At 48.3% G+C, this 25,040-nt stretch overlaps 1 protein-coding gene across 1 annotated transcript in view; it reads left to right on the top strand.

The window, feature by feature from the left end:
• The window catches only part of LOC142311242 (uncharacterized), a 278,135-nt gene that overhangs the window by 38,899 nt on the left and 214,196 nt on the right, over nt 1-25,040 (top strand). The window lies entirely within an intron of this gene.

The following is a 25,040-nucleotide window of genomic DNA, read 5'->3' as shown; positions in this document are numbered from 1 at the left end:
CTGTGTCTCACTAGAAGCCTACACATGGACTAATTAGGTTTAATGTATGTATAACGTTACATGAAAGCAAAGATGCATCCAATGGATAGGAAGACACACGAGCTGCTTAAAGCACTATTCCAGCATTTTTGTTTTTATTTCACCACTGGAGTGGTTCTTTAAATCAAAGTGATCTGCCCCTTGTCTTAACCTCACCCTCCATAGTCTTCATTTGTTTTCAGTGCCGTTCCGGTGAGCCTTCTCCAGTTTGTAATATGCTAGCTGCTCCAATGTTTCATGGAGAGAGCTGGAGGTCACATCTATGAGTGAATCTAAGTTTGAGAGCCTTGTCATGGCTCTCATAGACTTGCATTGATAGCTTATGACATAACTTCTGAGTTCTTGCCAAACGTAAGTTACTGTCCCAAGATGTCACCTCTCGACCATAGAAACACCAAAAAATGTTGGCTATGTTGGAAGATGGGTAAAAGTCTGGGGGTAGATAACCTGAATTTAAAGCATCACTCCAGTGGTGGAAGAAAAAAACCAAAACACTGGAGTGGTCCTTTAACTTGGACTCTTGCTCATGTACACACACAGCTAGCACAAGCTTTCCATTCAGGATGCAAAGAAAGATGGTTGAAATATGGTCTTCAATCAAGTGGATTGATTATGGACAAGGGGACTATTTTACTATCACTTCTTCACAGATTCTGTATTTTTTTACAAGTACTTAATGAAGACAATTCAATAAACTGTTATATTCTTTTATAAGAACTATCGTGAACTATATATTGTTTATTGTGCCGAAATATATACCGAACAAAAATATAAACGCAATATTTTTGTTTTTGCTCTTTTTTTCATGTTCTTAACTTTAAGATCTAGGACTTTTTCTATGTATACAAAAGGTCTTTTTCTCAAATATTTTTCACAAATTTGTCTAAATCTGTGTTACTGATCACTTCTCCTTTTCTGAGATATACCACACCTGTGAGGTGGATGGATTATCAAGATGCTGATTAGACAGCAGGATTATTGCAATGGTGTGCCTTAAGGTGGTGTCACACATAGCGACGCAGCAGCGATCACGACCAGCGATCTGACCTTATCAGGATCGCTGCTGCGTCGTTACATGGTCGCTGGTGAGCTGTCAAACAGGCAGATATCACCAGTAACCAGCCCCCAGCTAGCAGCGACGTGTGAAAGCGTAACAAAGGTAAATATCGGGTAACCTAGGAAAGCACTTCTCTTGGTTAACCGATATTTACCTTAGTTACTAGCGTCCGCCGCTCTCACGCTGCCAGTGCCGGCTCCCTGTTACCTGCACTCCTAGCCAGAGTACACATCGGGTTAATTACCCGATGTGTACTCCAGCTACGTGTGCAGGGAGCCGGCACTGGCAGCGTGAGAGCGGTGGACGCTAGTAACTAAGGTAAATATCGGGTAACCAAGGAAAGGGCTTCTTGGTTACCCGATGTTTACCGTGGTTATAGCTTACCGCAGGCTGCCAGACGCCGGCTCCCTGCTCACTTCAGTTCGTCACGCACAGCGATGTGTGCTTCACAGTGGGAGAGCAACATCCAAAAAATGAAGCAGGACATTCAGCAACGACCGGCGATCTCAGAGCAGGGTCCAGGTCGTTGCTGGATGTCACACACAGTGACAGCGCTGATACGTCACATAAAATGGTGACTTCGCAGCGACGTCGTTGTCGCTATGTGTGACACTACCTTTAGGCTGGCCACAATAAAAGGACACTCTAAAATGTACAGTTTTATCACACAGCACAATGCCACAGATGTCGCAAGTTTTGAAGGAGTGTGCAATTTTTATGCTGACTGCAGGAAAGTCCACCAGAGCTGTTGCTAGTGAATTAAATGTTTATTTTTCTACCATAAACAGTCACCAAACGCATTTCAGAGAATTTGGTAGTACATCCAACCGGTCTCATAACAGCAGACCATGTGTAACCACACCATCCCGCGACTTCCACATCACCTCCAAGATCGTCTGAGACCAGCCCCCCTTCCCCTCCCGGACAGCTGCTGCAACAACTAGCTTGCATAACCAAAGACAGAGATTTGCTCTTGTAGGATGTGTAGATGCTATTCTTTATTCAATTGGGTGTTCTTAGGCATATTTGTGAGGGAGCCCCAGTCCCTTTGTATGAAAAACAACCACACAGAGAGAAATGAAGGATGACCTGGTGTCAAGAACTCACTTCTCAAAAATAAATTAAGAAGAGACTGACATGCTACAGCAGAGGTGGGAAACCTTTTTTCGGCCAGAGGCCATTTGTAAATTTGTACTATCATTCGGGGCTGCACAAAATTATCAATTTGCAAATTACCCTACTATATTTAGTCAATTAACTCACTGTGGCGGCTGGAGCTTCTTGTTTTTGGTGCGGCTGTGATATTAGGCGATATTGATCTTGTTGCTTCTCACAACTGCCTTACCAGATTTGTGTCAGCTGGGACTGCTGAAGGCATATACATCACAGGAGACACTGGGGGCATATACATCACAGGGGAGGGCTGAGAGGAATATACATCGCGGGGGAGCATAGACATGACTGGAAAGCCTGGGGTTCATAGACCTCACAGTAGACATTGAGGGCATATACATCACTGAGCAGGGCTAAAAAGAATATAAATCACTAGGGAAGCATAAACATCACTGGACGGTACAGACATCACTGGTGGTATATACATCACTGGAGGGCACAGACATCGCTGGTGGTATATACAACACTGGGGGGCACACAGCCCTGGGAAGACTGCAACGGAACATGCTGCTCTGGGGAGGCTGCATGAGCACACATAGCCCTGGGGAAGCTGCAGGAACACACAGGGCCCTGGAGGGGTGCACAGAGCCCTAAGGAGTTTAGAGAGGAGCGCACACAGCCCTGGGGATGCTGAAGGGGCCCAGACAGGCTTGGGGGCACAAACCTGAGGGAAGCTAGGGCAGCAGGTCCTCTTCTGTGGGACGAGAGTACATTGCTTAGAAGCCTGGGGAGGCTGCAGAGGAGCACACAGAGGCCTGGGGAGGCTGCAGAGGAGTCCACAGAGGCCGGGGGAGGCTGAAGAGTAGCGCACACAGCCCTAGGGACGCTGAAGGGGCCCAGACAGGCCTGGGGGCACAAACCTGAGGGACGCTAGGGCAGCAGGTCCTCTTCTGTGGAATGAGAGCACATTGCACACATACTCTTCCCACAAAGTATGTCCTCCGGTGTATGTGCATGGTTGAGCCTAGAGTGTATGGACTGCTTCTAGGTTGGTGGGCGTGTATTGCGTGCGGGGTTTAAAGTGCCAGCAGCTAGCAAGACACGGCTGCTGCCTAGCACTGCGGTCCCTGAGAATCTGTCTGGGGGCCGCAGGAAAGGTCATTGCGGGCTGTATACGGCATGCGGGCTGGAGGTTCCCCACCCCTGTTCTACAGGAAGTACAGGGGCTGGACTGTAGAGAACAGTGGTAAAGATATTTTGCCTGATGAGGTCTACTTTGACTGTTTTGGTCACCTGGAAGAATTATTGTCCGACGAACAAAACGTGAGCATTACCATGAGTCCTATGTCATGCCAACAGTAAAGCACCCTGAGACCATTCATGTGTGGGGATGCTTTAGATCCACGGCAGTGGGTTCACTCACAATGTTGCCTAAAAACACCGCCATGAATAAAGAATGAGATCTTATAATCCTCCAAGAGCAACTTCTCGCAAACAATCTAGGAAGTTAGTGATGAACAATGCTTTTTCCATGACGGAGCACCATGTCCCAAGGCAAAAGTGATAACTAAGTTGGTCAGTGAACAAAGCACTGAAATTTTGGGTTCATGGCCAGGAAATTCCTCAGATTTCATTCTTATTCAAAACTTGTGCTAAATTCTCAGAAATCAAGATTATGTAAGAATGGGTTGTCATTACTTAGGATTTCCCTCAGAAACTGATATCCAGCTGCCAGGGCGAAGGGCAGAGGTATTATAAAAAGAAGGATCAGCACAGTAAATATTGAGTTTTTTGTAACTTGTCAATAAAAGTTTACACACGTGAAATAATTGTACTTCAGTAGCCATAGAAACGTCTGGCTAAAATATCTAAGAACACTAAAGGCCTAAGCCACACGGCGAGAAAATCGGTGCGAGTGGAGTGCGATAAAACATCGCATTCCACTCTGACCAATATTAGCCTGTGTGTCAGCACACATGAGCGATTATTTTCTCAGCCCTAAATGGACTGAGAAAACAATCGCAGCATACTGCGATTGTAATGCGAGACTCTTTTCTCTCGTACCCATTCAAGTGAATGGGGCGAGAGAAAAATCGTACTGTCCTTGCGGTACACCGGTGTACCGCGCGTGCAGAGCGAGAATCGCAATAGCCGGCTACGGAGGAGAGAGGGAGATAAATCCCTACCCTCCTCCTTGCCGGCCCGCCCCTCCGCAGCACCGGCCCGCCCCCGCAGCTGAGGTCCGCTCGCACAGTCGGACCTCAGTGGCAGGGATACTAGCATGACAATCGGCTCCTGCTGTGCTGCCAGCGCGAGCCGAGTGTCATGCGAGCATCGCACTAGTGCCCCGTGTGGCCCCAGCCTAAGGGTATTGTGCACATATTGAGCATTTGGTGCAGACATTTTCACACAAAATGTGTCTTGGTAAGAAAAATGTGGCATAAAGTATGTGCATTTTTGCTTTTTTTCTTCTCCATTCATTTGAGTCTGTGGAAAATGCTAAAATAATGCTGAAATAATTGACATACCTCAAATCTGCAAGGAGAAAATAAACAGCTTGTGCATTAGATTTCAGCAATATATTTTATATAATAAATTTTATTTCTATAGTGCCTACATATTCTGCAGCACTTAATTTACAGGGGACACATAACAAAGACATTACAGAGTAACACTCAATATAACAGATACCGAGAAGAGTGAGGGCTCTGCTTGCAGCTTACAATCTATGAAGAAATTGAGACACAATTGGGAAAAGAGCAGGTTGAGTAATGTCCAACCATCAATATAATAAATGGGGTATTCAAATAATGCTGCATGAACCAGTCACCACAGCCAGTATGTGTATAAGTAGAGCAAGCTTAGGAAATTCCCTGCATATGTCTGCTGATCTGATCAGCAGACGTGTGACTAACACGATCTAACCCCGTGCAATTTAAAGGGCTGCAATGGGGATCGTACCATTCCCCGCCACCATCAGCGACCCTGTGACACAATCACCGGGCGACAATGTGTTGTCGGCACTCACAGCAGATGAGCATTTCTGCTGATCGGAGCTATGCTGCTCTGATCAGCAGAAATGCACAGGTGATCGGACTGCAGTTGTTGAGGAGAGCCTTTCCATTAAATACTTAATTAACCTATTGACAGGGGATTGTGGGAAATATGTCAATTTGCCTTACATAATTCAGTTCTCAGATCATACACATGACACAGATTTAATGATGGCTGCCAATTCCAGTTTAACACCTTGCCTGGAATGCAAGGAATGTCCAGATGTAAGAAGACCACCATATAAGGAAAAGACCAACTGGCCAACCTAAAGGATCAACCAACAGATGAAGACGTCTTAGACCCGCCCATCAGCATCAACACGGATCTGTCCGTTGGCTAACTCTTGAACTGTCCCACTAAATCGGCATATCCGAACTTGTGTACGCCCCTAGCCTATATCAGAGGCTGCATTCTTCTTCTCTGTCTGTTCGGTGCCAACTTTACTGTGATCAAGAAGAGATTTGACATCCGACTGTGTCTGACGTGATTTCTTTACACATGCACTTTATCCACACCAATTAGGCCAGGCAGTAGACAAGTGATCTCTGGTTAAGAGTTCACCCTAGCAAAGTAATAAAGTCCCCTAGGGGGACTAGTAAAATAAGTAAAAAAAAAATGTAAAAAAAAATATGAAACAATAAAAAAAGCCTAAAAGTTTAAATCACTCCCCTTTAGCCCCATTGAAAATAAAACGGTTAAAAAAAATACACATTTAGTATTGATGCATTAAGAAATGCCTGATCTAGCAAAGTAAAAATCAATTAATCTGATCGGTAAACGGCGTGGCAGGAAAAAAAAAAGCCAAATGTCAAAATACCAAGTGATCAAAACATCACATCTACACAAATATAGTATAATTAAAAACATCAGCTCAAGATGCAAAAATTAAGCCATCACTGAGCCCGAGATCCCCGAAAAATGAGAACACTACAGGTCTCGGAAACTGGCAACAAAAATGCTATTTTTTTTTTTTGGACAAACTTCAGAATTTTTTTTCACCCCTTAGATAAAAGTATACATGTTTGCTATCAACAAACTTGTACTGACCTGAGGCATCACACCGACACATCGGTTTTACCATATAGTGAATGTAGTAAATTAAAGCATTGGTGTAGCGGTTGGACAGAAATATGCACCTGGCTTCTGCATTCAGGATGGAGGAGGAGGTTTAGTAAGAAGGAGACCGAGTAATAGAGAATTGCAATGCTACAAAATACCAGTGATTGTCTCTGTATAGAAAAAGGAGGACAGGACCTAGGACTGAAACTTGAGGAACCCCCGAATTAAGGGAAAGAGGAGAGGAAGTGGAGCCAGCCAAAGATATAGTGAAGGAGCAGTCAGGAAGGTAAGTGGAGAACCAGCAGAAAACAGTATCCTTGAGCCTGATAGAGTGGAGCATAGTGAGGAGGAGCTGGTGTTCCGCAGTGTTGAATGCTGCAGACAGATCTGTTATGTACACATACATGTACCAACTGTTACGGGTGGAGAGGCAACTACTCATCCAGCTGGCACTGGGATGTGGATCCACTGGACAATGTATCACGGGCTTTCCCTGGGGCGCATGACTAAGTGTCTGCTGGGTATTCACCAGAGCCTCTGATGGTGAGGTTGGACTTGGCTGCCGACAGTCACCAGGTACCACTCCAAGACATTCCATGGATCTGCAAAAGCTGACAGAGAACGTAAACAGGCTGGATGGAGTAGAATCAACATATTTGAGTTCAGATTTAGTTGGAATAGTTTGAGGGTGCCATGACACATTGGCAGAGCCCCTGAGGTGCCTAAACAGTGGAGCTCCCTCACAAAATGACCCCATATTGGAAACTAGACCCCTCAAGGAATTTATCTTGATTTCTGATGAGCACCTTGAACCCCCAGGTGCTTCATGGAATTTTGAACAGTGAAATTGAAAAACTACATTTTTTACCTCAAATTTTTCATTTTCACTAGGATCACAGGACATAATGGACCATACAATTTGTTGTGCAAATCCAAGGGTCTGCTATCTACATTTTTGGAGCTAAAAAAACCACGGCCTCCGAGGCCAAAAAGGAGTAACCAGAATCAACCGTGCCCCATCCTCTCGAATCTTCCGCAGCACAGCAGGAAGCAGAATCAGAGAGGGAATGGCATGCAAGAGGCCCTGACTCCAGGAGACCTGGAAGGCGTCCACTACCTAGGGATGGTCATGAGGGCTGAGGGAACAGAAACGGGAGACTTTCCTGTTGGCTCGGGTGGCAAACAGGTCCACAGTAGGTGATCCCCAAAGCCGCACTATTTGACTGAAGACCTCCCCATGCAGACTCCATTCCCCTTGGCGTACAGGACTTCTGCTGAGGAAGTCTGCCTGAACACTGTCTACCCCTCGAATGTGTAGTGCCGTTAGGGAAGAGAGGTGTACCTGTGCCAGGGAAAAGATCTGCTCCGTAACTGTTAGGAGGGAGGAAGATCTGGTGCCCCCCTGATGGTTGATGTCCGAGACCGCTACCCTGTTTTCGGAGAGTATTCTGACATCCGTGCCCACTAGAAGAGGGAGAAAGGAGTGAAGAGCTTTTGCCACTTTGCTCAACTCCCTGAAATTGGAAGAACCGAGCCGTTCCTGTCGTTTCCAGGTGCCCCTGAGCCATGTGATCCCGTAAATGAGTCCCCCACCCCCATGCACTGGCGTCGGTTGCGATGACATCGGAACACCTCAGGGACCAGGGGGACCCCAGGTGAAAGATTCTGCATTTATAGCCACCAGTGAAGGGACAGGAGAACACGCGGTGGAAGGGGGACTGCCGGGATGCAAGCTACCAGGGACCCCCAGTAGGGATATGGCCTCCCTGAGTGTGAGGACCGGATGTGTAAGAACCACAGAGACCTGAGTAACAAGACTGGACAGTTTCTCTGGTGGCAGGAGGCAACGCCTAGCGCAAGAGTCCAGGACCAGGCCGAGGAACAATTGGCGGGTGGAAGGCTCCAATCATGACTTTTTGAAGTTGATTATCCAACCGAGTCCTGTCAAGGTGTCTATAACTGTCCTGACTTGGGATCTGCAATGGAGTTCTGAATTCCCCACTATGAGGAAGTCATCTAAATAGGGAATGACGAGGATCTCCTCTCGTGGATGTGAGCCATCACCTCTGCCACCACTTTTGTGAAGACTCGTAGAGCCTTTGCCAGTCCGAAGGGAAGGGCTCTGAATTGAAAGTGTCTTATCTTGCGCGAAGAGGAAGCGCCATCCTTAGATACTTCTGGTGGGCAGCATGAATTGGAATATGATAATAGGCATCTTCTAGATCTAATACTACCATGAAACACCCGGGAAACAACATGTTGATAGCCGACTTTACGGACTCCATCTTGAAATGTTGGTACACAAGATGGCGGTTGAGTTTCTTGAGATTGAGAATAGTCCCTGAAAGAACCGCCTGGCTTCTGGACCAATAACAGCGGGGAGTAGAATCCGTAGCCTTCTTCGCTTCTGGGTACTTCCATGATGACAGACTTTCGAAGAAGACCTTTGATTTCTTGCTGTAATGCGAGCTGACGTTCCCCCAACCTGCCAAGCGATGTAATCATTAATGACCCCACAGTGGTCGAACTAAACTGTAATTTCAAACCGTCTCTAATTATGCCCTGAATCTAAACACTGGACGAGATGTTACGCCAGGCAGGAAAAAAGGAGGAGAGATGAGCTCCGACTGGGCTGGAGGTATCATCTGCCGGCTTCTTACCGGTGGTCAAGGTGCCGAAAGAGAAGCCAAACCGCTTTTTCTTGCGGTCTTTCCACTCTTCTTGGGCTGAAGGCTGCCCCCTACTGGGGACCCCGCTTCCTCCTGAAGCTGCGCTGCCTAAAGGGAACGAAGGAAAACGTAGGAAACCCTTTCTTTTTGTCCCCTAACCTTCTCAAGGAGGTCATCAAGGGTCTTACCAAACAGGTACTCTCCCTCACATGGCATTGCACACAGCTTGGACTTGGATTGTGAGTCCCCGTGCCATCCTGTCAGCCAAAGAGAGCGCCTCGCCGAGTTAGCGAGTGCTGCTGATTTTGCTGACAACCGCAGAGTATCTGCTGAAGAGTCTGCTAGGAAGGCATCTGCTCCTTTAGCCTTAGAGATACCAACCAACAGCTTTTCACGAGGGATTTCTTGGGTAAACTGATCTTCCAGATGCTGGAGCCAAAACCATTAGGGATCTAGCCACGCAAGTACCTGCGACCGCTGGCCTGAGTGCTCCCGCAGATGTCTTCCAGGTAGAGCGCAGATAGGAGTCCGCCTTGCGGTCCAAAGGGTCATTCATTATCTAGATGTTTTTGTGAGCCCCTTGTACCTCCAGGTACTTCTTCATAGAAGTAGATAACTGATAGATAGATAGATGAGCCGTGAATTTTTTTTTTTTTAACCACAAAATTTTTGCTTCAACCAGGTAGCTTTTTTTTTTTTTTTTACAAGGGTATCAGGAAATAATGCACCATAAAATGTATTGTGCAATTTCTCCTGAGTACGCAGATACCCCATATGTGGTGGAAAGTAATTGTTTGGGCGAACGGCGGGGCTCAGAAGGGGAAGGAGTGCCATTTTACTTTTCAAACGCAGACGCCATGCAGTGATGTGCATTACTGATCGGCCGCTGAAGGACACACGGACTGTTGAGATATAAAAAGCGACAGGGATACGGAAGAAAAAAAAAAAAAAAAGTCACGCCGAAAATTGAGTAGAGAAGCTGATCCATTATGTGCATCCCTGATCAGCGTTCGGCCCGCTGCAGGACGCACACACGGATAAGATGCAAAAAAACTACGCAAGATACGGACGCACGGACGGATGAGGTGTGAAAATGGACAGGGGATACAAAAAAATTAAAAAAAAATATACTCACAGAAGATTTGGAGGATCACTGACCAGAGGAACTGCAGGCGGAATAGAAGGCAGAAAGTGGACAGCTTCTTACAGCAGAGCAGCAGGCAGGACGTTGGACAGCTCATTAGAAGACCCAGCAATGGAGGCAGATGTGATCGGGCCAGTGAAGACCTCGGACAACCCGGTGGAGGCAGGTAGGGAACATCGGAGGGGGAGAGCAGAGGGGGATGGTGAGACCGAAGAAGCAGAGGCAGAAGCATGGGAGCAGAATGGAGATCGCGTGGGGGGCAGATTGCAGCGGGGTGGGTTGGGGTTGTGGAGCAGGTTGCAGGGGGGGGGGGGGGCACATCAGCACTGGCAGGGGCCATGACGGGAGAGCGCAGGAGCAGCGCGCAATACTTACAGGGAGCAGGAGCGGCAAACAAAGCAGTGGCGTGGTACTACAAGTACCAGCCAGTGCACGCTGCAGACATGTTGGGGGAGGGCTCTCCAGACCAACACAGAACCTGGGGGGGGGTGTCACCTGCAGATCAGACAGCCCCCACTGCACGCTGATTGGAGCAATTGCGCGTCATAGCACTATCGCTCCAATCAGTGCTGCAGGGGCTGGGGGGCGCCATGTTTGATCTCCTGCTATAGTGGAGATACACAGCAATTGCACTCCCCCCCCCCTCCTCCAGACACAGCATTGCACTCCCCCCCTCCTCCAGACACAGCATTGCACTCCCCCCCTCCTCCAGACAAAGCATTGCACTCCCCCCCCCTCCTCCAGACACAGCATTGCACTCCCCCCCTCCCTCCTCCAGACACAGCATTGCACTCCCCCCCCCCCCCCCGTCGACACAGCATTGGACTCCCCCCCCCTCCTCCAGACACAGCATTGCACTCCCCCCCTCCTCCAGACACAGCATTGCACTCCCCCCCCCTCCTCCAGACAAAGCATTGCACTCCCCCCCCCTCCTCCAGACACAGCATTGCACTCCCCCTCCCTCCTCCAGACACAGCATTGCACTTCCCCCCCCCCCTGTCAACACAGCATTGCACTCCCCCCTCCTCCAGATACAGCATTGCACTCCCCCCCCTCCTCCAGACACAGCATTGCACTCCCCCCTTTCCTCCCTCCTACAGACACAGCATTGCACTCCCCCCTCCTCCAGACACAGCATTGCACTCTCCCCCCTCCCGACACAGCATTGCACTCTCCCTCCTCCAGACACAGCATTGCACTCCCCCCCCTCCCGACACAGCATTGCACTCCCCTCCCTCCTCCAGACACAGCATTGCACTCCCGCTCCCTCCTCCAGAAACAGCATTGCACTCCGCTCCCTCCTCCAGACACAGCATTGCACTCCCCTCCCTCCTCCAGACACAGCATTGCACTTCCCCCTCTCCTCCAGACACAGCATTGCACTCCCCCCCTCCAGACACAGCATTGCACTCCCCCCCTCCCCTCCAGACACAGCATTGCACTCCCCTCCAGACACAGCATTGCACTCCCCCTCCAGACACAGCATTGCACTCCCCCCCTCCCCTCCAGACACAGCATTGCACTCCCCCCCCTCCCCCTCCAGACACAGCATTGCACTCCCCCCCCCCTCCCCCTCCAGACACAGCATTGCACTCCCCCCCTCCCCTCCAGACACAGCATTGCACTCCCCCCCCCCCCTCCCCTCCAGACACAGCATTGCAACTCCCCCCCCCCCTCCCCTCCAGACACAGCATTGCACTCCCCCCCCTCCCCTCCAGACACAGCATTGCACTCCCTCCCCCTCCCCTCCAGACACAGCATTGCACTCCCTCCCCCTCCCCTCCAGACACAAGCATTGCACTCCCCCCCTCCCCTCCAGACACAGCATTGCACTCCCCCTCTCCCCTCCAGACACAGCATTGCACTACCCCCTCATCCCGACACAGCATTGCACTCCCCCTCTCCCCTCCAGACACAGCATTGCACTCCCCCCCAGACACAGCATTGCACTCCCCTCCCCCAGACACAGCATTGCACTCCCCATTCTTCCTCCAGACACAGCATTGCATTCCCCCCCTCCCCTCCAGACACAGCATTGTACTCCCCCCTCCCCTCCAGACACAGCATTGTACTCCCCCCCTCCCCTCCAGACACAGCATTGCACCCCCCCCAGACACAGCAGTGCACTCTTCCCCCCCCTCCCAACACAGCATTGCACTCCCCCCCTCCCCTCCCGACACAGCATTGCACTCCCCCCCTCCCCTCCCGACACAGCATTGCACTCCCCCTCTTTCCTCCCTCCTCCAGACACAGCATTGCACTCCCCCCCCTCCCCTCCAGGACAGAGCATTTCACCCTACTTCTGCACACTATTGCACCCAGAGACGTTGACCAACAATCCCTTTTTATTTCCCCCCTGAAGCATATGTGTGATAAGCTCCATCAGATATTGCTTCCCTCCTGTTATATCAGAAACCCAGGGCTAGAAACAGCGCATATGGGATACAACCCTGTAGCTCGAACGGCAAACTGTACACTGACTGCCGGGAACTACAGGCTCCTCCACACAAGAGTGCGGTCACATGGTCCGGTCACTGGGATTTAGACTCTTCCGGTCAGGATCCTTCCGCTCACTAGCGGCTAAATGATGCGGGGTCTCGAATGAGCATCGCTTACTGCGCATGCGCCGCTACAGCCTCCTCCTCTCCTGCCACGCCTCCTCCTCTCCTGTTGATCCGCCCTGCCTGCTCCTGGCCGCGTTCCCGAGCTATGCGCACCCGCCGTCTGTCGCGCACGTCCGCCGCCTGTCGCGCACACAACCGCCGGGAAAAACCGCCAATTATCAAGACTGCAGTGCAGTGTCACCGAGATTAACCCATACACCACCAGCGTGCCACAGTGATTAACCTTACACCGCCGGGAAGCCCAATATTCAAGGCTGCAGTGGAGTGCCACCGAGATTAACCCTTACACCGCCAGCCCGCCGAAAAAGCCGCCAATTCAACTTGCAGTGTAGTTCCACAGTGATTAACCCTTACACCCACAGCTGTATACAGATGGGGGGGGGGGCACTATACCGTTAGGGAGGAGAGCTATATACTGTTGGAGAGGAGGAGAGCTATATACTGTTGAAGAGGAGAGCTATATACTGTTGTAGAGGAGAGCTATATACTGTTGTAGAGGAGGGGAGCTGTATACTGTTGGAGAGGAGGAGAGCTATATACTGTTGGAGAGGAGGAGAGCTATATACTGTTGTAGAGGAGGGAGCTGTATACTGTTGTAGAGGAGGGAGCTGTATACTGTTGTAGAGGAGGGAGCTGTATACTGTTGTAGAGGAGGGAGCTGTATACTGTTGTAGAGGAGGGAGCTGTATACTGTTGTAGAGGAGGGAGCTGTATACTGTTGTAGAGGAGGGAGCTGTATACTGTTGTAGAGGAGGGAGCTGTATACTGTTGGAGAGGAGGAGAGCTATATACTGTTGGAGAGGAGGAGAGCTATATACTGTTGTAGAGGAGGGAGCTGTATACTGTTGTAGAGGAGGGAGCTATATACTGTTGTAGAGGAGAGCTATATACTGTTGGAGAGGAGGGAGCTATATACTGTTGGAGAGGAGGAGAGCTATATACTGTTGTAGAGGAGGGAGCTGTATACTGTTGTAGAGGAGGGAGCTGTATACTGTTGTAGAGGAGGGAGCTGTATACTGTTGTAGAGGAGGAGAGATATATACTGTTGTAGAGGAGGAGAGCTATATACTGTTGTAAATGAGGAGAGTTATATACTGTTGTAGAGGAGGAGGAGAGCTATATACTGTTGTAGAGGAGGACAGCTATATACTGTTGTAGAGGAGGGAGCTGTATACTGTTGTAGAGGAGAGCTATATACTGTTGTAGAGGAGGAGAGCTATATACTGTTGGAGAGGAGGGAGCTGTATACTGTTGTAGAGGAGGAGAGCTATATACTGTTGGAGAGGAGAGCTATATACTGTTGTAGAGGAGGAGAGCTATATACTGTTGTAGAGGAGGAGAGCTATATACTGTTGTAGAGGAGGAGAGCTATATACTGTTGTAGAGGAGGAGAGCTATATACTGTTGTAGAGGAGGGAGCTGTATACTGTTGTAGAGGAGGGAGCTGTATACTGTTGTAGAGGAGGGAGCTGTATACTGTTGTAGAAGAGGGAGCTGTATACTGTTGGGGATGAGAACTATATAATGTTGGAGAGGAGGAGAGCTATATACTGTTGGAGAGGAGAGCTATATACTGTTGTAGAGGAGGAGAGCTATATACTGTTGTAGAGGAGGAAAGCTATATACTGTTGTAGAGGAGGGAGCTGTATACTGTTGTAGAGGAGGGAGCTGTATACTGTTGTAGAGGAGGAGAGCTATATACTGTTGTAGAGGAGGAGAGCTGTATACTGTTGGTGAGGAGGAGAGCTATATACTGTTGTAGAGGAGGAGAGCTATATACTGTTGTAGAGGAGGAGAGCTATATACTGTTGTAGAGGAGGGAGCTGTATGCTGTTGTAGAGGAGGAGAGCTATATACTGTTGTAGAGGAGAGCTGTATACTGTTGTAGAAGAGGGAGCTGTATACTGTTGTAGAGGAGGGAGCTGTATACTGTTGTAGAGGAGGGAGCTGTATACTGTTGTAGAGGAGGAGAGCTATATACTGTTGTAGAGGAGGAGAGCTGTATACTGTTGTAGAAGAGGGAGCTGTATACTGTTGTAGAGGAGGGAGCTGTATACTGTTGGGGATGAGAACTATATACTGTTGGAGAGGAGGAGAGCTATATACTGTTGGGGATGAGAACTATATACTGTTGGGGATGAGGAGAAAAAAAGCACTAGTGTGAAACTGGCCTTAAGCGGGCTTTACACGCTGCGACATTGCTAGCAATTGCTAGCGATATGGAGCGCGATAACACCCGCTGTGCGATATGTTTTGATCTCTGCCGTAGCGAACATTATCGCTATGGCAGCGTCACACGCACATACCTGCCCTGCAACGTCGCTCTGGCTGGCGAACCGCCTCCTTTCTAATGGGGCGGGTCGTGCGGCGTCACAGCGACATCACACGGCAGACGTCCAATAGAAGCGGAGGGGCGGAGATGAGCGGGACGTAATATCCCACCCACCTCCTTCCTTCCGCATAGCCGGTGGAGGCAGGGAAAGCTGCTTTCACACTACATTTTTTTAACATGCGTCCTGAACGTTTTTTGCTGCAAAAGTGGATCCAGTACAAATGCATTTTCATTTCAATGCATTTGCAATGGACTCGCGTCAACATGCGTTCACATGCGTTTGTGTTCAGTATAGTCCGGATCCAGCGACTTGCAGTTTTTTAACATTGTTTAAAAACGCTACTTGTAGCATTTTTGAGCTGCGTCCAAATACTGCAAGTCGCTGGATCCTGACTATACTGCACGCAAACGCATGTGAACGGTGGCATGCTGATACACAGGATTCTGTTTGGTGTACTAAGCATGCCCAGAAACCACAGAGAGTGAGTTTGTTTCTCTCTCTCTTTCTCTCTCTCTTTTCTTTCTCCCTCTCTCTCCCTTTCTCTCTATTTCTCTTTTTCTCTCTGTCTCTTTCTTTCTCTCTCTTTCTTTCTTCCTCTCTCCCGCTCTTTTCTTTCTCTCTCTCTTTCTCTGTCTTTCTCTCTTTTTCTCTCTCTCTTCCTCTCTCTCTCTTCTTTATCTCTCTCTCTCTCTTTCTCTGTCTCTTTCTTTCTCTCTCTTTGGCTATGTGCGCACGTTGCGTAATTACATGCAGTTACGCTGTGCTTTGTAGCGCGGAGTAACTGCATGCGTCCTGTGTCCCCTGCATAATCTTTGGAGATTGTCCAGGGGCCATGCGCACGTGGCGTCTTAGAGCGCAGCGCTTCGGCTGCTGCCCGAAGAGCACGTTCTAAGAGGTGACATGTCACTTTTTCCGTGCGCACATAGCCTTTCTTTCTCTCTGTCTCTCTCTTTCTTTCTCTTCCTCTCTCTTTTTCTCTCTCTCTTCTTTCTTTCTTTCTCTCTTTTTCTCTCTCTCTTTCTCTGTCTCTTCCTCTCTCCCTCTCTTTTCTCTCTTTCACTCTCTCTCCTCTCTCTTTTTTTCCCCACCGGCATCTGAATTTCCAGTCTGTCACGTTGAGTTCCCCTCACTCCCGATCACATGACTACAATGCCCGCCCATAAACTTCAAGTGGCAGGATCCTGTAAAATAAGGCCTTGTGCCTTGTCCTCTTTTGCTGCGTTTTTGTGCTGAAACGCAGTGACTTTGCTTCCCCAGCAATGTCTATGGGTTTTCATAAGTGCTGTCCGCACACAGCGTTTTTTTGTAGCTGCGTTTTTGTGGTGACCACAAAAACGCAGCATGTCAATTATTTCTGCGTTTTTCACCTATTGAGTTCAATGAGATGTTCAAAAACGCAGTGAAAAACGCACATTTCAAATATAGCTGCGTTTCTATGACTAAAAACGCAGCTATAAACGCAAGGGGTGGGTACTACAGTGACGTGTACAGGAAGAGGATTCCTTCTGTCAGTAAATACAGAAGCGTGAATCCTCCCGGTACCGTCACCGCCGCTTCCACCTCCAGTCCTGTGCATGTTTGCTACCGTGCGGCGTCATGTCTGGGCGGGAGGTGGAGGCAGCTGCGAAAACAAAAGTGAACAGTAGAAAAAATGTCATGCTCACCTGTCTGCAGACTCCCGGTGCCATGCCCGCTCCCAGCTCCTCTCCCGGTACCGCCGCTCCGGCTGTGTGCAGTCTCCCCAGGTACATCCGATGCCTGCAGGACCTGGCGCTGATCACCTGATGCGGTCACCTGACACATCAGCTGATCGTAATTCTCGCGGTGTCGCCGGCTTTTTAGCGCCCGGCCGGCTTAACCTATCAGCTGATCCTGCCGTCAGGAGACTTCATCAGCTGATTACCGGCAGCTCCTGCAGCGATGGGGCAGGATCAGACTCTCATCCGATCGCTCCAGGAGCTGCCAGTAATCAACACGGACGTGACTCAGTATTTTTTTTTTTCTACTGATGCATCAGCTGATTGTATAATCGGCTTTTATATAATCAGGTGCTGTGTGATGTGATTCACGTCCTTGAATCTGACACATCATCTGATCGCTTTGCCTTCCAGCAAACCGATCAGATGATATTGGATCCGGATTGGACGGCGCGGGACCCTTGACCCAGGATTACTGCGGAGGGGGGTTCTTTATTTCAATAAAAATGGAGTCACTAATTGAGTTGTGTTTTATTTCTAATAAAAATATTTTTCTGTGTGTTGTTTTTGTGTATCTGTACTAGAAATTCATGGTGGCCATGTCTAATGTTGGCGTGACACCATGAATTTCGGGCTTAGGGCCAGCTGACAATATACAGCTAGCCCTAACCCCATTATTACCCAGCGAGCCACCCGTCACCAGGGCAGCTGGAAGAGTTGGATACAGCGCCAGAAGATGGCGCTTCTATGAAAGCGCCATTTTTTGGGGTGGCTGCGGACTGCAATTCGCAGCGGGGGTGCCCAGAAAGCTTGGGCACTCTGCACTGCGGATTTCAATCCCCAGCTGGCTAGTTGTACCTGGCTGGACTCAAAAATTGGGCGAAGCCTATGTCATTTTTTTTTTTTAATTATTTCTTGAAATTCATGAAATAAAAAAAAAAAGGGGGGCTTCCCTATATTTTTGATTCCCAGACGGGTACAAATAGGCAGCTGGGGGTTGGGGGCAGCCTGTACCTGCCTGCTGTACCTGGCTAGCATACAAAAATATAGCGAAGCCCACATCATTTTTTTTTCATATAGCACTCCTCCTCTCCAACAGTATATAGCTCTCCTCCTCTACAACAGTATACAGCTCCCTCCTCTCCAACAGTATATAGCTCTCCTCCTCTCCAACAGTATATAGCTCTCCTCCTCTACAACAGTATATAGCTCTCCTCCTCTACAACAGTATATAGCTCTCCTCCTCTCCAACAGTATATAGCTCTCCTCCTCTCCAACAGTATATAGCTCTCCTCCTCTCCAACAGTATATAGCTCTCCTCCTCTCCAACAGTATATAGCTCTCCTCCTCTCCAACAGTATATAGCTCTCCTCCTCTCCAACAGTATATAGCTCTCCTCCTCTCCAACAGTATATAGCTCTCCTCCTCTCCAACAGTATATAGCTCTCCTCCTCTCCAACAGTATATAGCTCTCCTCCTCTCCAACAGTATATAGCTCTCCTCCTCTCCAACAGTATATAGCTCTCCTCTCCAACAGTATACAGCTCTCCTCCTCTCCAACAGTATATAGCTCTCCTCCTCTCCAACAGTATATAGCTCTCCTCCTCTCCAACAGTATATAGCTCTCCTCTCCAACAGTATACAGCTCTCCTCCTCTACAACAGTATATAGCTCTCCTCACCAACAGTATATAGCTCTCCTCCTCTCCAACAGTATACAGCTCTCCTCCTCTCCAACAGTATACAGCTCTCCTCCTCTCCAACAGTATACAGCTCTCCTCCTCTACAACAGTATATAGCTCTCCTCCTCTACAACAGTATATAGCTCTCCTCCTCTACAACAGTATACAGCTCCCTCCTCTACAACAGTATACAGCTCCCTCCTCTACAACAGTATATAGCTCTCCTCCTCTACAACAGTATACAGCTCCCCTCCTCTCCAACAGTATACAGCTCTCCTCCTCTCCAACAGTATACAGCTCTCCTCACCAACAGTATATAGCTCTCCTCCTCCCTAACGGTATAGTGCCCCCCCCCCCATCTGTATACAGCTGTGGGTGTAAGGGTTAATCACCGTGGAACTACACTGCAAAGTTGAATTTGGCGGCTTTTTCGGCGGGCTGGCGGTGTAAGGGTTAATCTCGGTGGCACTCCACTGCAGCCTTGAATATTGGCCTTCCCGGCGGGCTGGCGGTGTAAGGGTTAATCACTGTGGCACGCTGGTGGTGTATGGGTTAATCTCGGTGACACTCCACGGCAGTCTTGAAAATTAGCGGTTTTCCCGGCGGGTGCATGACAGGCGGCGGGTGCATGACAGGCGGCGGGTGCATGACAGGCGGCGGGTGCATGACAGGCGGCGGGTGCATGACAGGCGGCGGGTGCATGACAGGCGGCGGGTGCATGACAGGCGGCGGGTGCGCATAGCTCGGAGTCGGGAATGCGGCCAGGAGCAGGCGGGCGGATCAACAGGAGAGGAGGAGGCGTGGCAGGAGAGGAGGAGGCGATAGCGGCGTATGCGCAATAAGCGATACTCATTCGAGATCCCGGATCATTCATTAGCCGCTAGTTAGGAGACGGAGCACATTGCTGCTTCCTGCTCACAGATCTGCGCCGCACTGAGGAGGCTCCGCCTCTTCCGGTGACGTCTTTCCCGCTAGAAATCAACTTCACGCTACACGTGATATACTGTACTGTATGTAGTGTGCAGGGTGTTATGTGCTGATGCCGGAGCCGTGCCTTGTCCTTTCCTCCTGTGGTGATATACGAGGACCTGTGATTTGTGGTCGGGGCTGTACATTACAGAAGCTCCTATGATATTGATGTCCGGGTCACCGTGTATCGGCCTCGAGCGTCACTCCGGCTCCTGCTCTCAGAGGCCGCATCGTGGACACAGTCTCTAGGTAAGTACAATAGTTACATTTGCTTCTTTGTTTTTGGATTTTCTATGTTATGTGATTACTCCATATACAGCGGATAGAAAATATCTGCACACGGTAATATGCCAGGTTTTTGTCATGAAAAAATACTATTGGAACTTTTCTCACCTTACTGTCGCCTATAATCCAATTCAACTATGAAATGAAACCTTTTTGGGTGGGAAAAATAGAGAACCAAAGTGATGTGATTGCATAAATATACACACCCGTAATCTAATACTTTGTAGAAGTAGCCTTTGTATTTCTGACAGCATTCAGTCTTTTTGGGGTAGAATCGATCAGCACCTCCATTTGCTAATTGTAAACATTGTGTTGTTGTAGGGCGGGCGATGGCCGAGGCCTGGGTTGTATTCGTACACCCGCCCGGTGCCCTACATGAACAGGGGTTGGGGTGTGTGGCGGAGCCGGTGTGGTTACCTGAAGGCTGCGGGTTCATCTCACAGGACCTCATAGCCAGCAGAACAAGTAATCAGATCAGGTGACTCCAGTGTCGGACAATTACTTGTTCTGTGTCCCCCTGCATCCATCCCAGCATGTGTGGGCTGTGAGGTCACCTGAGTTCGGTCAGCACTGGAGTCAGCTGATCTGAACTCAGCTGACCTCACAGCCCACACATGCTGCGATGGATGCAGGGGGACACAGAACAAGTAATCGGCCGACACTGGAGTCATCTGAACTGATTACTTGTTCTGCTGGCTATGATGTCAGGAGTAGGGATGAGTGAGAAGTAAAATGCTCAGGTGCTCGATGGGCTAAGTCCATAAAGTGTTTTTTTTTTTTTTGTTGTTGTCTTTAAATTCATTAAAAAATGGAAAAAAAAACAAACACACAATTCTAACCCGAGGGTTAAGGCTAAAAAAACAAAAGTGTGGGCTTCCGCCACATTTTCTATTGCTAACCCCGCTGCTCGGTGTGATCTTAACTGGTAATGGAAAATCCAGGGACCTTCACTGGCAATGGAAAATCCAGGGAACTTTTTTTTTTTTTTTTTTCTCCCCCCCCCCCCCTCCCCCTCCAAAAAAACTAAAAAAAAAGTGGGGCTTCGCCATATTTTTGTATGCTAGCCAGGTACAGCAGGCTGGTATGGACATTCCCCAGCCGCCTATTTGTACCCGGCTGGGAACCAAAAATATAGGGAAGCCCTTTTTTTAATTATTTCATGAAATAATAAAAAAAAAGAAAAATGATGTGGGCTTCGCCCAATTTTTGTGTCCGGCCAGGTACATCTAGGCAGCTAGGGATTGGAATCCGCAGCACAGGTTGGCCCGAGGTTTCTGGGCCCCTCTGCTGCCAATTGCAGTCCCAGAAGCACCATCTTCTGATGCTGTAACCAACTCTTCCAGCAGCCCTGGTTAATGAGTTAATACCAGCTTTGTTTTACCAACTGGTATTAAGCCCTAGATTCTTAATGTCAGGCCAAGTTTTACCCAACCATTAAGAATCTCCAATGAAGGGTTAAAAAAGACACCACACAAAAAAAAAAAAACTTTATTAGAAATAAATACAGACACACTTAGGGACTCCATCTTTATTACTACCTCTCACCCCTCCGCGATCCTGGTCTTCTGTCACTGATCTAGCTCTGCTGTATCAGAAAACACGGTGGAGGAACTACTTTCTGGGCATGGCAGTACAGGCAACAGGATCTTGCCTATCAGAAGCAGTGACTGCCGATAGAGCAGGATCCGGCGCTCATTGAACTACATTGCAGGTACCGCTGCAATATGAAGGATCTGGTGAGATGTATTTTGACCGAGGTCAAAAACGCAACAAGTAGCGTTTTTGAAACACTGTGAAATATCGCAAAACACCGGATCCAGTTTGTGCCGCACGCAACCGCATCTTGCCGCGATTCCATTGCAAATGCATTGAAATGACCGCATTTGTAAAGGATTCGGTTTTGCGGCAAAAAACATTAATGCCGCATTTGGGAAAAAACGCTGCTGTGAAAGCACCCTTAGTGACTAGTGATGTGTCGGTCGTGAACGATCCGACACAAAGATCCGGCTCCCTGCTGTGATTGACAGGAGCCAGATCCCCAGTGAGAGCCACTGAATTCTCTTAGGCCCATTTCACACATCAGTTTTTTGCCATCAGTCACAATCCGTTTTATCGACTGATCCGTTGCAGATTGTGGCTAAACTGATGTGACGGATCCGTTGTTCGATGGATCCGACTAGCTGGGGGGTAAATAATGGAGCATGCTCAGTTAAAAAAAACAAAATCCGTCTCCGGATTCCGTCATTTGACGGATGATTAATTCTGCGCACATAGGCTTCCATTCTACCAAACAATGGATGGCGACGGATCCGTCGCTTTCTGGTTTTTTTTCGATGTACAAAAAAAACCGTTACTGTGAAGGTCGTCTCCGTCCGACTGATAAACATTTTTCGACGGATCTGTTGAACGACGGATGAAATGTGAAGCCATCCGTTCCTAATGCAAGTCAATGAGAAAAAAAGGATCCAGCGTCATCAGTCGCTGGATCCGTTTTTTTTTCAAAATTCGACAGTTTTTTGCCATCAGCCACAATCCGAGTGTGAAAGGGGCCTTAACGGCTCTTACTGGGTGTAAAGTCTTTGTGTTTGGTGGGTGAAACCCCACCCACTCAGTAAATGAATTGGCCCTTTGTGAGTGGGTGGGGTTTAGCCGCGGGTGGGCGTGGTTTCAGCAGCGTTAACACAAGCTTAAATGTGTGTTCAGCTGAGGTGAACACATTTAATAGGGAGCCATGAAAAATCCGACTTTTTGTTGAGCGGAGCAATGGGAACCGGATCAAGAAAGAGTCGCACTGCCCATCACTATTACTGATTAACCAGGAAGTTCTACCTCCTACAACCCCTGGCAAAAATTATGGAATCGCCTGGCTCTGAGGATGTTTACTCAGTTGTTTACGTTTTTTTAAAAAAAGCAGATCAAAAACATGGCAGAAAACTAAAATCATGTTAAATGTCAACTTTCTGGCTTTAAGAAACACTAAAAAAAATCATGAAAACCTAATGTGCTAGCCAGTAACGGTTACTTTTCAAGACCAAACTGGTTAAAATTATGGAATCATTCAATTATGAGGCAAAAATTATGGAATCGTAAAAAACAAAATAACACTCCAATACATCACTAGTATTTTGTTGCACCACCTCCTGGCTTTTATAACAGCTTGTAGTCTCTGAGGCATGGACTTAATGGAGTGACAAACAGTACTCTTCATCAATCTGGCTCCAACTTTCTCTGATTGCTGTTGCCAGATCAGCTTTGCAGGTTGGAGCCTTGTCATGGACCATGGTAGGGTACCATACAGATGTGCTGATTTCTTAGAAATGTTACCACCTCCCCCATTATCTTGGTGAAAACCCAAGGTGCAGAAGAGAGACCGAATGGGAGGGCGCTGAACTGGTAGTGATGGATGCCCCTTGTGACGGACTGCGAAACTCTTTTTTTTTTTTTTTTTTTTTTGTGAGCATGAAAGATTGGGACGTGATAATATGCATCCATAGTGGCCATGAAAAACCCCGGACCGATGTGGGGCTTGGTGGATCTGACAGACTCCATCTTGAAACGCCTGTAGACAATGTGACGATTTAATGGCTTGAGGTTGATAATTAACCTAGGTGTGCTGTTAGGTTTTTGAATCAGGAGTAGACGGGAGTAATGACAGTGACCCACCTCTGGTACCAAGGACACAACCCCTATCTTTTGGAGGTTCTGAATTCAGAGCATGGGAGTGTCTTGTGACCCCTGTGAGGGAGAGAAGATTACCCTTAGATAGTATGGAGCATATGTGGCAAACTTGACTTTGAGACCCTCACCGATGGTGACCCGTTTATGACCCGTTGATTCGAAGATATCTCCTGCCACTAACTGAGAAATGCCGACAGCCGACTCCCTATCGTGATGGCGTCATGGCTTGTTCTGGAGATGGCTCCGATCTTCAAACTGCACAGCCCCTAAAACTGTAAGATGTCACCTAAAACAGTATGATATTCTAACAAAGCCCTCCACACAGCCTCACTACACAGTATTATGTCCCCCCACACAACTTCCTTGCAGAATGATGTCTCCACACAGTCTCAGCACATAATTATTTCCCCACAGAGCCCCCTAGCACATTATGTCCCAACACAACCCCTACACAGTAGGATGTTCCCAAATGGCTCTCCCACACAATATGATGTCCTCATAGAGCTTCCTTACACTGTATGATGTCCCCACATGAAGGACTATATCTCTACACATCCCCCTAGCACGAAATATTCCCACACAGTTCCCTTACACAGTATTCTGTCCCCACACAGCCCACTTGCAAAGTATTATGTCACCACAGACCCAGCCCCCTTGCAGTATGAGGTCCCCAAAAGGCCCCCCATGTACATTGATTACCTCCAAAGGTCCTCATGCACAGTATCTCCACCATGCGCAGTATGATGTCCCCCGCACAGCAACCATACACAGTATAATGTTCCCAACAGCCCCCATGTGCAGTATGGTGTCCCTTACACAGACCACACAGCATGCCCCCATGGGCAGTATGATGCCACACACACACACACACAGCCCCCATGGGCAGTAAGAATTAAAAAAACAAAAAAAAAACTACTCCAGTCTGTATCGAGGCACAGCTGGCACGATGTATGGATGTCATTGCACCTGCGGTGCTCTCAGATGCACAGACTCAATGATAGAAGAGGAAGATGTCATCTCCCTGTTCCATTATTGACTTCACTGGTAATCTTATCCAGAAGATATAGATACCAGTGAAAGCGAGATGCTGAGTGGAGGGCGGCCACGATGTGTGGGACGCTACTGCATAGAGCCCTTTGGGTGTCCCGGTCTGGGGGCTATACCAAAACATCCAAGAGGCTGCATGTGGCCAACGAGCCGCACTTTTCCCTCACCTGTATTATGATTCATGAAGTTTCTCTTTTCTTTCCCTTTTTTTATGCCACCAACTTGTTTTTTGCACTTCATTAATAAACTATACATTATTGTTGTTTTTGAGAACTTTAATAAAGATAATATGGTGCACATGACTGGATGTCGTGATCATGTGAAGCAGGTAACATTCTCTGGAGAGCTCTTATATGGAATTCTTTATGATTTTACATTGTCCACTCCTCTTTACATTTAGGTTCCTACAATACAGGATCGGCTCAGTAGATATCTTCTGTGTAAGAGACCTTTCCAGATTAGTCAAGGATGGATAAGGACAGGGACGAAACAGCAAAGGGGATATTACAACTCACCTTAGAGATCCTCTTCTGGCTTACGGGAGAGGTGAGTTTCTGATGAGGTCACATTACCTCATTCTTATCTATGCAA

Source organism: Anomaloglossus baeobatrachus, chromosome 5 (genome assembly GCF_048569485.1).
Source record: "Anomaloglossus baeobatrachus isolate aAnoBae1 chromosome 5, aAnoBae1.hap1, whole genome shotgun sequence".
In the NCBI taxonomy this organism is placed as follows: domain Eukaryota; kingdom Metazoa; phylum Chordata; class Amphibia; order Anura; family Aromobatidae; genus Anomaloglossus; species Anomaloglossus baeobatrachus.
This window is presented reverse-complemented; position numbering and strand designations above follow the sequence as displayed.